This window comes from Coptis chinensis, chromosome 4 (genome assembly GCF_015680905.1).
Source record: "Coptis chinensis isolate HL-2020 chromosome 4, ASM1568090v1, whole genome shotgun sequence".
Lineage (NCBI taxonomy): Eukaryota > Viridiplantae > Streptophyta > Magnoliopsida > Ranunculales > Ranunculaceae > Coptis > Coptis chinensis.
Window position 1 is genome coordinate 72,946,252 of NC_141459.1, and position 6,000 is coordinate 72,952,251.

Consider the following 6,000-nt stretch of genomic DNA (forward strand, 5'->3'; position numbering starts at 1 on the left):
TCCTTGCCGAGAGATTTAGTGAAGGCGTCAGCCACCTAATCTGAGGATGGAACGAACGTAGGATAGTAACTTGGCCTGTATCTTGTCGCGTAAGAAATGACAGTCCAATTCGATGTGCTTAGTTCGTTTATGAAAAACTAGATTTTGAGAGAGATGAAGGGCGACCTGATTGTCGCAGAACATGTTCATCGGAGAAGGATGAGAGATGCCTAAGTCATGCAGAAGATACTTCAACCATTGAAGTTCACACACAAGGGTAGCCATGGAACAATATTAGGCTTCAGTAGAAGAACGAGATATATTGCTCTGTTTCTTTGTTTTCCAGGATATAGGGCTAGAACCAAGAAATAAAAGTGCAATAACCACTAGTAGAACGACAAGTGACAGGGCAGTCAACTGCCCAATCAGAGTCACAGAAACCAAAGATGTGTAAAAAGCTATTAGCTGATAAGAGAATCTCTTTGTTGATCGAACCTTTAAGGTAGCGGAGTATACGATGAGTAGCATCTAGATGTGGAGTCTGTGGGGACTGCATGAAACGGCTGAGATAATTAACAGAATAAGTGATATCTGGACGTGTAACTGTGAGATATAAGAGATGCCCAATCAAGAGAAGATAGACAGTAGGATCCTAAAGTAATGTGCCATCATCAGTATGGAGGTTGATGTTTTGTTCCATAGGGAACTCAGAAATACGACCACCAGTTGTACCACAATCAGACATAATGTCCAAAAGACATTTGCGCTGTGTAAGAAATAATCCTCCTTTGCAACGAGCCACCTCAATACCCAAGAAATATTTTAGATGGCCCAAGTCCTTGATATAGAACTTTGCTTCTAAAAAATGCTTCAAGTTCTGAATAAGAGATGGATTGTTGTCTGTGATCAGAATGTCGTCCACATAAACAAGGACAAATGTAGAATTAGAACCACAAATATTAGTGAATAGAGAATAATCAGACTTAGACTGAGTGAAGCCGACAGTGATAAGAGTGGTAGATAGTTTGGCAAACCATTGCTGAGAAGCCTGCTTGAGTCCATATAAGGACTTATTAAGGCGACAAATCCTGTGCTCCCCTTGTTTGGCGAATCCAGGAGGTAAGGTCATATAGACAGTTTCATCCAAATCGCCTTTGAGAAAAGCATTGTGGACATTCAGCTGATGAAGGGACCAATGTCTGATAGTAGCAATGGAGAGAAGTAATTGAATAGTGACTAATTTAGCAACGGGTGCAAAAGTGTCATGATAGTCTTGGCCTTCAATCTGATTGAAACCCTTGGCAACAAGACCAGCTTTGTAACGTTCAATAGAACCATCTGAATGATATTTAATCTTGAAAACCCATTTACAACCAATAGGCTTATGATGAGAGGATGACGGAACAAGAGTCCATGTGTTATTTTATTCCAAAAAGCTGCAATTTCATCAGCCATAGCAGCTCTCCATTCTGAAATTTTGACAGCTTGAGAAAATGATATAGGAATAACTGAAGAAGACACTTTAGACAAAAAAGCTTTATGACAAGTAGAAAATTTAGTGTCAGAAACATAGAAAGCCATAGGATATATATGGAGTGGAAGACCGTGTTATCTTAGAGTCCGATTGGATGGGGTTGGCCGAATGAGGGACTGTAGGTGCCTTGGTGAGAGTAGGGCAGTGATAATCTTTGCTGAGAAGTGGTGGGGGGTTTCACACTCTAGTAGATCGAGGTGAGGTAGGATGGTTAGGGTGACGGAGCTGATTGAGTTGGAAGATTGTTAGGAGGGAGGGTGCGGGCGCACTCTGTTTGTACTGGATTAAAGGGCGCACGCGCTCGATTTGTGTTGGATCAGAGCGCGGGAGCGCTCCATCTACTGGAGTTATATGAGAGGATTGAATGTCGAAAGTTTCATTTTCTGGGATGGGAAAGGGATAAACTGGCAGATGTGATGGTGGAGAAGATAAATGTTGATAGGGGAAGACATTCTCATAGAAAATCACGTCACGGGAAGTATAAATTTTCTTGGAAGATAAATCATAAATGCGATAGCCTTTCTGAGCATAAGCATAACCAATAAAGATGTCAGGTTTCCCGCGATGATCAAACTTATTTTTAATGGAAGTGTTGTGAGCAAAACATAAACAACCAAAACCACGAATATGGGCAAGAGTGGGAGGTGTTGTAAACAAAAGCTCATGAGGTGATTTGCCTTTTAACAAGGTTCTAGGAATTTTGTTAATGAGATAGTCTGCGGTGAGAATGCATTCACCCCAAAAGGATAACGGGAGATGAGCTTGAAAACGTAATGCTCGTGCAACGTTGAGTAAATGACGATGTTTTCTTTCAACAACAACATTTTATTGGGGAGTAGCAACATAACTATGTTGGTGGATAACCCCATGTTTGGAAAAAAATTGTTGCCTGTTATGGGATATAAATTCGGATCCATTGTCGGATCAAAGTACTTGGATTTCATGAAAATGGTCATCAATGTTGTTATGGCCAGATATGAGCGAATGTATTATAGAATGAAATTTAGTATGAACCATGACAAAAAAAAAAGATTGTAAATGCATGGCAGTTTCAGATTTGACAGTCATAAGATAAATCCATGTAACACGACTAAAATCATCGACAATAGTTAAGAAAAAACGAGCATTGGAATAGGATGGGAAATGAAAAGGACCCCAAATGTCACAATGAATCATTTGAAAAGGTCTAATAGTTTTTTTATTGAACTATGAAAAAAAGATAAAAGTGTTTGCTTAGCTTGTGGACATACAGTGCAAGTAGCATTATTGGAACTAGAAATGAAAGGAAACTGCTTAGCTAAAACTTGCAAAGGCGTGGAAGAGAGATGTCCGAAGCGATAATGCCATAAATTATTGGTGGTGGAGTTGTGGGATGAGCAAACGGAAGCTAGTTGGAGATGGTAGAGTCCCCCATTAAGCCGTCCCAATCCAATCGTCTTCTTCGATAACTGGTCCTGAAAAAGACAAGAATCATTAGTGAACGTGACAGAGATAGGGTGAGACTTGACTAGTTCACTAATGGAAAGCAAGTTAAAATGAAAAGTGGGAACAAACAGAACATTGTCAAGACGTAATAGAAGAGAGAGAATAACACTACCAACATGAGTAATTAAATGGCATGTTCCATCCGAAAGTTTAAGAGTAGAATGTGTTAAACAAGGATGATAACGAGAAAAATATGTAATGATGAACAGATATGATTGGCAGCACCAGAGTCAATGATCCATATGGATTTAGAAAAACACGAGAGAGAAATATCTGTCAGGTTTGCTTGTGAAGTGGTGCTACCTGAATCAAGCAAACTGAGAAGTTGGCTGTATTGTTCTGTGGAGAAAACAGGAGAAGTGGAGTCCGTAGCAACCGAATTGGCGTGAGCAGGCTTGGGGGGGATAACCGTGCAGTTTGTAACATGTACCAATATGATGTCCAACGCGTTCACATGATTGCAGCAGAATGGACGGGCGGGCGCGCGCTCGTTGCCCTCAGATCTAAAGTAGCCGCTCCGAGGTCACGGGCGAACTAGTGTTGTGCTGCGAATGTTTAGATGGGCCTGATTTTGAAGAAGAAGCCCAGTTAGTCTTTTGAAAGTAGGTACTCAGGGAAGCAACGTCTGGAGCAGAAAGAAGAGAGAGTGCATGAATCTCTTGTTGCTTCTCTTCCTGTCGGATTAAAGAATAAATCTTGGACATACGAGGAAAAGGATCCATTAAGAGAATTTGACTGCGAATTGATTGAAAACGAGCATCTAGGCCTTGCATGAATTTCATAGAACGACCGTCTTCAACCTCTTTGGCAAAAATAGATGCATGACCACAAGTACAAGCAGGCATAGTAGACAAAAAACTTAATTCATCCCATAAAGATTTAAGCAAAGTGAAGTAAACAGATACCGGACGATTGTCTTGTTTGAGAAGAGTGACGAAATCCTTCAGTTGAAAGACCTTGGGTGCATTAGTTTGTAAAAAACGATCACCTAAATCTTTCCAGATTTTGGATGCAGAGTCGGCATAGAGGATGTTTCCATGGATATCTGGAATAACAGAATTGAGAATCCATGAAGTAACGAGGTCATCACATCGCGACCACTTGGATTTTTCTTTGGGAGTACTGGGAGGTGCGACAGAGCCATCGACAAAACCAAACTTATTCTTTGCTCGAAGGGCTCTAGAGATAGACTAGAACCAAGTCGGATAATTGTTACCGGATAACAGAGGAGATACGAGAATAGCCATGTGGCTATCTGAGTAGTGTACAAAGAAAGGATCATCAGAACCTGGAGGAGAGTCATTATTGGTGTTTGAGGCGTCGGCCATTGAGAATTGAGAGGAGGCGGAAGCTTAGAGCAGTTAGGGTTAGGGTTTTGATCGAAATTAGTCTGATACCATGATAAATTAGAGAGAGAGAGATCGATTTGAGAAAATATTTACTTGATTAATTTCTATAGAGATTACAATGGTTTATATAGAGATTACAAGTTCCTAAAATAGAAACTAAAATAACAAAGATCTAAGATCTGTACAAACACAAGCGGTGCGAGTATAGCAAATAGGACTCGAGGCGCGGGCACGCTCGAGAGAGTGCTTGAAGAGAGCGCCGGCGCGCTCTGCACTCTGACTTGCGAATCAACTTCTAATAGATAATAGCCACAGTCAATAAGGTTTCAAAGATCTCTCTAAATATATGGAACCCGGTGCTGTCCCAAACTTACGTTGTCCAGCTATCCACACCCAATGAGAAAGAACATTTAAGGACTTGTTTGCAAATTAAAATTTCTATGATTTTCTCTAGTTTGTTTCCAAATAACCCGTGATAGCATATAAGGAACAAACGAACATCTTCTTCTTCCCAGAATCATAACGACTATCTGAGATGAAGATGAGAAGTCTTAGACCATATGAGGAGCTAATGACAAAGAGCAACATTGAATTTGTTGGTGTCTAGCAATTAAAGGATTTTTTATTTTTTTTTTTTTTTTTTGTATGCAAGTTAAAATGTATTAAAATGGGAAAAGAACAAGGATGTTTAGAGAGGCAGCATACTGCACTCTCTAATGTCATGCTAAATCAAAACTCTATTATGACCATTTATATTCATGGTGTAATGTACATCTCACTGAAATCTGTAAATCGTTTGGAAAGGCCCATCCCATCTGTGAATCCACTCTGGTCTGCCGTCAACGATGATCCTTTCATTAATACTAGAGTTGTACCAGTCTTTGCAAAGCTATCAGCAGTGATGTTGCCCTCTATGAAAATAGTTGTTATCTTTAGTTGATGAATTGAGTCCATGCAATTCATCCATCTTGCTTGTAATTGTCAGGGCAAGCTATCGCCTGTAAAAGCCTTTGAAGCAGCTTCCGAGTCTGTTTCTATTCAACCATCCTTTGGATATAGCAAGTTCAACCCCTTCCAGGATTGCCATACACTCAGCCCAGAACTAGTTGTGCAGTGGTACCAATACTCTTCCACATAGCCATCTTAAATTTTCCCGAACTCCCTCAATATGATACCCCAATTCCAGCAGCACCTGAAGAGCCAAAAACAGCACCATCCGTATTCAGCTTGGTTACATCAGGCTCGATCAGGAGGAACCCAGGTGCATGATTTTATATTTAGTGCACTTTTGGCTTTAGAATGAACGTCTCAGAACTGCAGAACTGAGTTTTCAAAACCAGAACTGTAACTGTGGGTCGTCCTTGTCCTTGATAGTTTGCGTAGCTGTAGTCTTCACTAGAGTTCGAACATAGCACTTGCACTCCACTATATTAGGCTTCTTGTCATCAAATAGAACCTTATTTCTTTGCTTCCATAATCCAGCCAATCTATACATGCATTCCACATCTGTTTTAATCTAAGACTCCATTGACTGTTTGTTTTCATTGCATCTCCAAGATTCATAACTGGAGTCACCTTGAAAACATCAGAAATCCATTGCCAAAGCATTTGAGAGAAACTACAATGCCAGAAGATCTAGGTGTTCATTTGTTT